Here is a 10,261-nt window from a genome sequence, read left to right as displayed (position 1 = left end):
TGCATCCAGCTATTTACTTGCTCTAAGCACTGATCGGATGAGCCTCAGGGACCATAGTTACTTGATCAGAGAGCTAAGTAAATCTGTGTGTCGTCTGCATATGATTTAACCGAGAGGAGAGCATGTACAGGTTGAATAAAAGCGGCCCAAGAATCGAACCCTGGGGGACTCCACATGTCATGGTGATCTGCTCAGACTTATCATCACCCCTGTCTTCCAGATATGATTTGAACTGAGGACTGTACCAGATAATCTCACTCACTTGGGTCAAGCAGCACCAAAACTGAATCCATATTCAAAGTCTTTTAACACATTTATCGGTGGAAATGTGACGCAAACAGCGTTCTCCTGTCTTAAAGTAACACACTTAACCATTCCTCCCTAACAGTCCCACTGAACATGGCCATTATTCATTTTATATGGGACACAAGGGTCCCTTGCATCCGAGATTACACATACAAACAAAAATAGACAGATGCTTGGCACATAAATTGTTGGAGACACACAATATTGGCTGATGAGCAAGCTGCAGTGGGTCTTCGTCGTCAGATGTGTTTTAACAATGTCACGCACAGGAGTTATTATTTGCACAACCACAAGAGGTCCTTGTCAGGTAAACGTAAAGATAGGTCGCATGTGAAGAAACAACTTCTGGTGCATGCAGAAACATTTAAATTACACTTTCCACTGGGTAGATACACACTCAACAAGCCCATGTTGCTGTATACAATGTGATGCTATGACCCCTATATTTCCATTACCCTCCTTCTCAGGCTCTCGCTCTCTCCTTGTCGCTCGCTCCCTGACCTGTGAGATTGCAGGTCAGGTTAAGCCCTTTCCACCGCCGCTTACTGGTCTTGTATTTGTGTCTCGCTGTGTTGATAGCACCTCCACCTTGTATGAGCTGGTTAATACCATGGTAACCTCTCTGATCACATGGTGACTCTCTGCTCATGTCCTGATTGGTTTTACTGATTGTTCTTAACAGGGAGAGTCACTATCCTGCTGGTAAATCACCTCTGTCCAGTCTTATCTATCTCATCGTGCCGCTGTCTGGAAAACCAGAGTGTGTCAGCTGGAATGACTCATTCCAACACGTTGAACCTGCTTTTAAATCCAGTAACACGGTAGCCTGTTGGCCTGCAGAGACCTGAGTTCAAACTGCCGTGTGGGGAAGCTCCAGCAAGACGCGTATCTCCTACCAGCTTCAGGAGTGCTGTTATGTAAGACAATTTCACCCAAGAGGATGTATTATGTTTACAATAAAACATAATCATGGTAAATAATTTAATGATTGAAATCATGCATCCACCTATTAACGTGCCACCAAAGTTTCATACGTGGATAATGATGAAAACTGAGAAAATCTACCGTGAGATAAAAGCTCTGTAAAAGCAAGCTTTCAGATTTTTCCCTAAAATAATTATGCAACATAAAATACCTTTACAAGAACAACATCGATTACAAAAATGATAATAAATCAAATGAAACAATACTACAATTCCTGAAAGTTGTTTTGAGTTCCTTGTACTGTCATATATATCAATGTTTCCTAAATACATATATAGTGTATATACACAGAGAGATCAATATTCCAAATACATAAACGGGCATAAACTGTACATATGCCGTTTAAATTGATCTTTTTCTAACAATAAATTGTTCTGTCTGTCCCTTATTTGATCAGATATCTGCACCATAGACTGCATATAAGAAGTGGACGTAGTCACTGCTTTGTGGACTGCTGATTTGAAGCTTTGCGCTCGGCATTTCGGCCTTCGCCATCTTGTTTTTTTGCATCCAGAAGTGACATGAGAGGGTGGAGCTCTACCGAACAAAAGTACAACCGAACGCTGAACAATTTTTATGCGACCAAAAAGATTATAATTAACATTCAGGAACTAAAACACATTGTGAATGTTATGAGTAGTTCCCAAAAACGTGGACTCAAATGCAGCACACAAAACGAGAGTTTTAAAGGTAGAACAAAAAGAATATTTATTCCAAAAGGTTCCAAATTAATCCAATGAGCAGAGTGCAGGAGTGAGCAGGCAGGTGGGGAGCAGCCACAGCTGGCAGGTGACAGACCTGAGCACAGAGCAAGAAAAAACACGAGGTAAGTCCAAACAATTCCAACAGGAGAGCAACATCAAAAACAAGAGCAAAAATACTCGGGAGCCTGATTAAGTTCAATACCACTGAGGGCGACGGAACGATCTGGCGAAGAATAGCATGAAACCCGGGGTATATATATTGCAGGTGTGTTGATTGGTGGCAGCTGCTCCAGCCGAGCCCGCCCAGAGGAGGAGGAGGAGAAGGAAGGCCACACCTCCCGACACACTGACAAACTAGACAAACCAGGGGAAAACACACAAGAGACAAAAGGACAGGGAAACATAGGAAACAAAAGGAACTTCTAGACTAAAGGTAGTGAACATAACAGTACCCCCCCCCTTAAAGAGAGCCTCTAGGCGATCTACCAGGTTTCCCAGGATAAGCCTGGTGAAACTCCCTAACCATCCCAGCATCTAGGATGCGGGAACGAGGAACCCAGGAGCGCTCCTCTGGGCCGTATCCCTCCCAATCTACCAGATACTGAAGACCCCAGCCTCTACGTCTAACATCCATCAGTCGTCTGACTGAATAAGCTGGCTGACTGTCAAAGATCCGGGCGGGAGGAGGGGGATTGGTTGGAGGGACCAGAGGACTGGTGAGAACCGGTTTTAGCTGAGAAACGTGAAATGAGGGATGAATCCTAAGAGACTTAGGCAGGATGAGTCTGACAGTGGTAGGATTAATAATCTTCTTTATTTCAAAAGGTCCAATGAAACGGGGAGACAGTTTTCTGGAGTCAGTCTTCAAAGGTATATCTCTGGAAGATAACCAAACTCTCTGACCTGGGATGTAGACGGGAGCTGGGGTCCTGTGACGATCCGCGATCCTCTTGTTTCTCTCAGCTGTCCGAAGCAAAGCATCCATAGTGTCCTTCCAAACCTTGCGGCAGCGTCGAAGGTGATGCTGCACAGATGGCACAGCCAACTCCTCCTCTTGTACTGGAAACAGTGGTGGCTGGTAACCTAGTGAGGCCTCAAAAGGAGATACACCAGTGGCAGCAGAAGAGAGAGAATTATGTGCATATTCAATCCAACATAACTGTGAACTCCAAGAAGTTGGATTAGTAGCAGCGACACAACGTATGGCAGATTCCAAATCCTGATTAGCCCTCTCAGACTGTCCATTCGTCTGAGGGTGGAAACCAGAAGACAGACTGACAGTGGCTCCGAGGGCTTGACAAAAAGACTTCCAAACTTGAGAGATGAACTGAGGACCACGGTCTGAGACGATGTCCACGGGAATACCATGCAGACGAAAAACATGATTAGTCAGGAGTTCAGCTGTCTCATGTGCAGAAGGAAGCTTGGGAAGACCAATGAAATGAACAGCCTTGGAGAACCGATCAACAATGGTAAGTATCACTGTCTTACCATTAGAAGGTGGGAGACCGGTGACAAAGTCCAAGGCGATGTGGGACCAAGGGCGACCAGGTATGGGTAATGGGCGGAGCAACCCCACAGGCGGCCGATGAGATGTCTTTCCCCGGGCACAGACTGTGCAGGCGAGGACGTATTCCTTGACGTCCCTCTCCATTGTGGCCCACCAGAAGTGTCGTCTGAGGAGTGACAAAGTCCTACTCATCCCAGGATGGCAAGCGAACCGGGAAACGTGTCCCCACTGCAGGACCTGGGAGCGAACTGACACAGGAACAAACATTCGATTAGCAGGGCCAGTACCTGGATCCGGTTCTTCACGTTGAGCCTCCCGAACCGCTGACTCAACCTCCCAGGTTAACGTCCCCACCACCAAGGCTGCCGGCAGAATGGTGTCTGAAACACTTGGTGACTCCTCTGATGAAAACTGCCGGGATAACGCGTCAGGCTTGATGTTCTTGGAACCAGGACGGTAAGTAATGGTGAAGTCGAATCGACCAAAGAATAAAGCCCACCGAGCCTGGCGGGAATTCAGTCCTTTGGCTGACTGGATGTAAGCAAGATTTTTGTGATCAGTCCATACAATAAACGGGATCTCCGAACCCTCCAACCAGTGTCTCCATTCCTCCAGGGCCAACTTCACTGCTAACAGCTCACGATTTCCCACGTCGTAGTTGCTCTCAGCTGGAGACAGGCGTCGAGAGAAGAAAGCACAGGGATGTAACTTCTTATCTGGTCTGGAGCGTTGGGAGAGAACAGCCCCCACACCAATGTCCGAGGCATCAACCTCCACAACAAACTGAAGAGAGGAGTCAGGTTGTACCAGGATGGGTGCGGACGTAAAGCGGTCCTTTAATAAGGCAAACGCCTGATCCGCCTCAGGAGTCCAGCGAAAAGGAACAGCAGGAGATGTGAGCCTGGTCAGTGGCGCAGCAATTCTGCTGTAATCACGGATAAACCGGCGGTAAAAGTTGGCAAATCCAAGGAAGCGTTGTAAGAGCTTTCTGGAGGATGGTTCAGGCCACTCTGCCACCGCCTTGATCTTGTCCGGATCCGTCTTCACCTGCCCACTCTCAATGATGTAACCAAGAAATCCAACAGAGCTGACGTGAAACTCGCACTTCTCAGCCTTCACAAACAGCTTGTTCTCCAGTAGTCTCTGGAGCACTTGGCGCACATGAAGCTGATGTTCTGCGAGGTCAGAGGAAAAAATCAAAATGTCATCCAGGTAGACAAACACAAACCGGTCCAAAAAATCTCTCAAAACATCATTAACCAGTGCTTGAAACACTGCAGGAGCGTTAGTCAGTCCAAAAGGCATCACTAAGTACTCAAAGTGACCCAGTGGTGTGTTGAATGCTGTCTTCCATTCATCTCCTTCCCGAATCCGTACCAGATGATACGCGTTTCGCAGATTCAGCTTGCTGAAGACAGTGGCTCCCTGTAGTGGTTCAAAAGCAGAGCTGATTAATGCCAGGGGGTACTTGTTCTTTACCGTGATATTGTTTAACCCTCGAAAATCAATACACGGGCGGAGAGTCTTGTCTTTCTTGCTAACAAAAAAGAATCCTGCCCCTAGAGGCGAAGAGGAAGGTCTGATGAGACCTGCAGCCAGAGAGTCATTAATGTAGGTCTCCATAGCACCTCTCTCAGGACGTGACAGGTTGTACAGGCGACTCGAAGGCAGAGTGGTACCAGGTAGCAGCTCAATAGCACAATCATACGGACGATGAGGTGGCAAGGATAACGCTCTCTCCTTACTGAAAACCTCACCGACATCATGATATTCAGGGGGCACAGTAGACAAGTCAGGAGGAACACAGGGCGGAGGAGCAACACTAATATCTACTGGTGGTAATGCAGACTGCAGGCACGAGGAATGACAAAAACTACTCCAACCCATAATCTTACTAGTCGACCAGTCGATCTGGGGGTTGTGTAGCTTTAACCAGCTCGGTGTCCGAGAACAAGAGGAGTCTTAGGGGCAGAGAAAACAAAAAACTGTATTAGCTCACGGTGGTTTCCAGACAGAATTAGAGACAGAGGTTCAGTGCGGTGAGTTACTAATGCTAAGGATTTGCCGTCTAAAGCACAGACTCTGACAGGAGTCTCAAGGGGTTCAATGCTGATGCCAGCCTGAGAGACTAACTCAGTATCTAAAAAACTCTGCTCTGCACCGGAGTCAATCAACGCTAACAGGGGCAAGGACATTTTACTCATACACAGTTTAGCAGGTATTTGAGTTCGAGGTCTAGTGTTGGTGGGGACATCAGTTTTACTCACCAGTATCCCCACAGCTACTGGTGAGCCCGCTCTTTTGGGCGGAGAGGACATGCAGCAAGGAAATGTCCGACTTGACCGCAGTAGATACACTCACCCGCTCGGATCCGTCTCTGACGTTCAGCGGGAGTGAGCTTAGCCCGGCCCACCTGCATGGGATCATCAGAGAGAGCAGAGGAGCTGTAACCGGGGCCGTGAGTCTCTGACGAGCCTGAGGCAACTCTCGCGAGAGTAGGAGTAGCAGCAACTGAGTTCACGGGAGTGTGGGATTTGTAGTTCTTCTCCCGGCGTCTCTCCCGCATACGGTTGTCCAGTCTTATGGACAGATCAATAAGAGCATCAAGGGAGTTAGTTTCATCACGGACAGCAAGTTCATCTTTTAACTGCTCACACAAACCGTGTAGAAAAACTCCTCTTAATGCCTCGTCATTCCATCCAGCCTCCGCAGCCAGCATCCGGAACTCCACAGAATAATCCGCCACACTTCTTTGACTCTGTCGTAGGTTAAGCAAACGTTTAGCAGCGTCTCCAATACATACAGGGTGATCAAAAACTTTCTTCATTTCACTCATGAAACAATCATAGGACAAAGAATGTATCCCTCCTCCTCCCAACATTGCTTCAGCCCAGTCCAGTGCTCTCCCTCTTAACAGTCCCGTAATATACGCTACCTTGGCCTGGTCTGTCGTGAAGGTGACTGGTTGTCGGGAAAAAACCAGAGAACATTGGAGCTGGAATCCTTTGCATCTCCCCAAATCACCGGCATATGGTTCAGGTGGGGGAACAGGTGATTCTCTGAGTGGCTGAGGCGGAGAAGGAGGAGGCAGAGTGGGGGATGGGGCTAATTGGCCTGAAATTGTCTCCAAACATTTTCCCATGTGAGACATTTGATTACCTAAGGCTTGTTGGGTCTCCAATAAACCCTGAAGTAATTGGTGATGTTGTCCTAACAAAATATCATGGCTGGAAACAGCCTTCTGAAAAACATTTGTGTCTGCTGAGTCCATTGTTAGGCCAGATCGTTCTGTTATGAGTAGTTCCCAAAAACGTGGACTCAAATGCAGCACACAAAACGAGAGTTTTAAAGGTAGAACAAAAAGAATATTTATTCCAAAAGGTTCCAAATTAATCCAATGAGCAGAGTGCAGGAGTGAGCAGGCAGGTGGGGAGCAGCCACAGCTGGCAGGTGACAGACCTGAGCACAGAGCAAGAAAAAACACGAGGTAAGTCCAAACAATTCCAACAAGAGAGCAACATCAAAAACAAGAGCAAAAATACTCGGGAGCCTGATTAAGTTCAATACCACTGAGGGCGACGGAACGATCTGGCGAAGAGTAGCATGAAACCAGGGGTATATATATTGCAGGTGTGTTGATTGGTGGCAGCTGCTCCAGCCGAGCCCGCCCAGAGGAGGAGGAGGAGAAGGAAGGCCACACCTCCCGACACACTGACAAACTAGACAAACCAGGGGAAAACACACAAGAGACAAAAGGACAGGGAAACATAGGAAACAAAAGGAACTTCTAGACTAAAGGTAGTGAACATAACAGTGAAAGGGTTAAAGTTGTAAGACAAAAACAGGACAACTCCCAGACCGAACAACGCCGTGTTAGCGACCTGTCAATCACAAGGTAGCCACACCCTAAAGCATCCCCTGCTTTATGGTCTATGTGACTCTAAATGGGGCCATAATTTACTAAATGAACATCATGCTGTATTGAAGAAGACTTGAAACTAGCGATTGAGACCATAAACTCATGTTTACAATGTTTACTGAGGTAATAAATCAAGAGAGAAGTAGGGTCATTTTCTCATAGACTTCTATACAATCAGACTTCTTTTTGCAACCAGAGGAGTCGCCCCCTGCTGGCTGTTAGAAAGAATGCAAGTTTACGGCACTTCAGCATTGGCTTCACTTCTCATACCCCGGAGTTCCCCACTGATACACACACATAGATCAATATTTTAAGGGTAGTGTACTGTACTTTTACCATTTTAAATGATCTTTCTTTTCCAATGATATATATCAAATATATGCCCCTTTTAGAGGTACAGTTAATTTCTCTGTCTATCCCTTATCTGTCCCTTATTTGATCAGACATCGTCACATGTCCCCCCCTCGTGTGAATGGTGTGTTTTGCCTCTTATGTATTCTACATATAGTCTTTTTCCAGGTATCTTTGGGTCAAGGCAAATTTGAAATTTTGGGCTGTATAAATAAAATGTATTGACTTGACTTCAAGGCCAGTCTTGTGATTTTAATGACAAGTTATCACAGACATACCGAGTTTTACTCGCCTGTGTAGGGACCTGCCATTTCTGGTGGCAGAGACAGTCACTTCATGAACTCAGTAACACGATCCTTGACTCTGATCTCAGTCCTCATTGCCTACAGTAACATTTCACCCAGAGGTGTGAAATTCACACAGAACAAAACCAGAGGAATGTTCTTTGTTCCTCGTCTTTCTTCTCATCTGCTCATCTCTCCTGACGTGTGAGAGGTGAGCTGCTGCGCTCTCTCTGCTCTTCATCTCCTCAACCCAGGCTGACCTGGTTGAGGTGAACGGCTCTCAAGTCCAGAACTTGCAAAACAGTTCTGGTTCTGATCAATGGCCTGTTAGGAAACAACCATTGCAACCAAGGAACCAAACGGCAGACGACGCGAGTGCTCTGCCCTTTTCACCAGCTAACTTCAAGCTATCAAGCAAAGAAGTTAGCACCAAACTAACAGCAAAGACGACCTCTTTGATTGGGAACCACAACTTCAACACATGGAATCACAAACCCTTTTCTTCCATGGATTGGTAACGTAGTGGGCTTAACTTAGCATTAGCAATTGCACAGGGCTGAGCAAGACTGTCCAACTTTGATTTCTAGAAAGTACTTGTATTGATTTGGTTTAATGTTATTCATTGAGTTTGACTGTGTTGATTTATCTGTATTTGATTTTTGGGTAACTGGCTTCGCCACATCTGATGTGTTTAGTTTATGCTTCACATAGACAAGGTCTTGCATGCAACTAACCATCTTTTCTAACCCACTGCATATCTAACACACATTAAGATCACATACAGAAACTGTGAATTAGTTAAACATAAACATACAGCTTCAGATAATCTTAACCCCCACATCACCCCCCTCTCTGTCCTTCTTCTCAGAAGAACAAAGAGGTCATGTGATGACATGCTGATGGCCATCCTTGATTCCGCCATCTTTGATTCAGCCATCTTTGTAGTTTTACAGTGCCCGCCATTTTGTTTGTAGGCCATACAGACATTTTGAGACAAGAACCCATCTTGTTCCCCCCCCCTCTCTCTCTCTCTCTCTCACACACACACACACACACATGCTTACACACTGTGTTTGTTTAGTTTAGTTATTTAGTTAGATTAATATTGTGTTTTGAACCTTTATTATCTTGTAAATAAATGTTTGTGGAATATACATGCTGGTCTCTTTAATGTTGCACAAGAGTGAATACTGCCAACCTCTGCTATGTCAAGAACTCCGATATCCTTCAACCTTTACTATCTATTTTGGTTATAGTTATTAATTTAATTATTAATCAACGTTCCAAATTGATAGTTTAGCATATATAATGAGACTATATTAACGTTTTGGTCATTGGTCCCTGATTCCAGGGTGGTGCCCCGTTTATTATTGATGTTTATTGATAATCTTTATTAATATTAATAATTCTATTATTATTTATTAATTAATTTGCTAATAACCAAAACCTACCAAAGTAGAACCCCTACACCTGGAAAAAAGCATGCTCTGTCCCAGCATTTGACTTCAGTTTTCCTCCTGCTCTGGCTTACTGACGGGGTTGAGTCAGCGGACCTTTTGTGTTAACAACAGCAGCCGTGTCCAACCTGAGACTTAACCCTGTAACCCTCTGGTCTTCAGATCCTCCAGTCTGTTGTTGCTCTAAAGCCTTTATATCAATCAAGTCTCCACAGCTCACACACACCTGAAGGTCAGGAAAGAGACATCGGAGTCAAGGACAAGGAAGGAGATGTGACTGTGTTAATAACCAAATATGAAGTAATATTTTGTCAGATTAAAATTCATTATTGTACAAATCAAAAGGAAAAGATCAAACTGTTTCTTGCAGTAAACCTGAGCTTTAATTAAACACATGGAGAGGATGATATATTATAGACAAGAACATGATATCATATATCACGAGGAAAGAGAGTCAGAGACAGACATTATCGCTTCACAGCTGATATATTCATCGGCTTAGTTAATATTTCATAGGGCTCTAAAAACCTCATTCTCTCTAAATTGTCCTCCCTTCTTGGCAATAATAATTTAAATGCAGGGAGCCTCTGAGTGTGTCACCAGTGTGTCAGAGCTCACATGTAAATTATACGTGTATGTGTGCACATATGTATGCATATAGGCACTCACACACGCCCCATAAAGGCACATAAAGAAGCACGGCCGGAGGCATGCAGTGGATATAAACAGAGAGTGTAGTGTAAAAG

General features: G+C 45.2%; 2 long non-coding RNA genes across 2 annotated transcripts; both read right to left on the bottom strand.

Annotated features, from left to right (window-relative positions):
* Positions 1-1,972: 1,972 nt before the first annotated feature.
* On the bottom strand, positions 1,973-2,625 carry LOC119494511. The gene is made up of 2 exons (XR_005208228.1): positions 2,197-2,625; positions 1,973-2,088 (listed from the first exon to the last, which is right to left on the bottom strand). It is a non-coding gene; the product is annotated as an uncharacterized LOC119494511 (long non-coding RNA).
* Positions 2,626-6,033: 3,408 nt separating this feature from the next.
* On the bottom strand, positions 6,034-7,126 carry LOC119493617. The gene is made up of 3 exons (XR_005208000.1): positions 7,072-7,126; positions 6,440-6,963; positions 6,034-6,083 (listed from the first exon to the last, which is right to left on the bottom strand). It is a non-coding gene; the product is annotated as an uncharacterized LOC119493617 (long non-coding RNA).
* Between the last annotated feature and the right edge of the window lie 3,135 nt (positions 7,127-10,261).

This window comes from Sebastes umbrosus, chromosome 1, assembly GCF_015220745.1.
Source record: "Sebastes umbrosus isolate fSebUmb1 chromosome 1, fSebUmb1.pri, whole genome shotgun sequence".
NCBI classification, from domain to species: Eukaryota; Metazoa; Chordata; class Actinopteri; order Perciformes; family Sebastidae; genus Sebastes; species Sebastes umbrosus.
The sequence above is the reverse complement of the archived record's forward strand: the minus strand, read 5'-3'. Positions and strand labels throughout refer to the sequence as shown.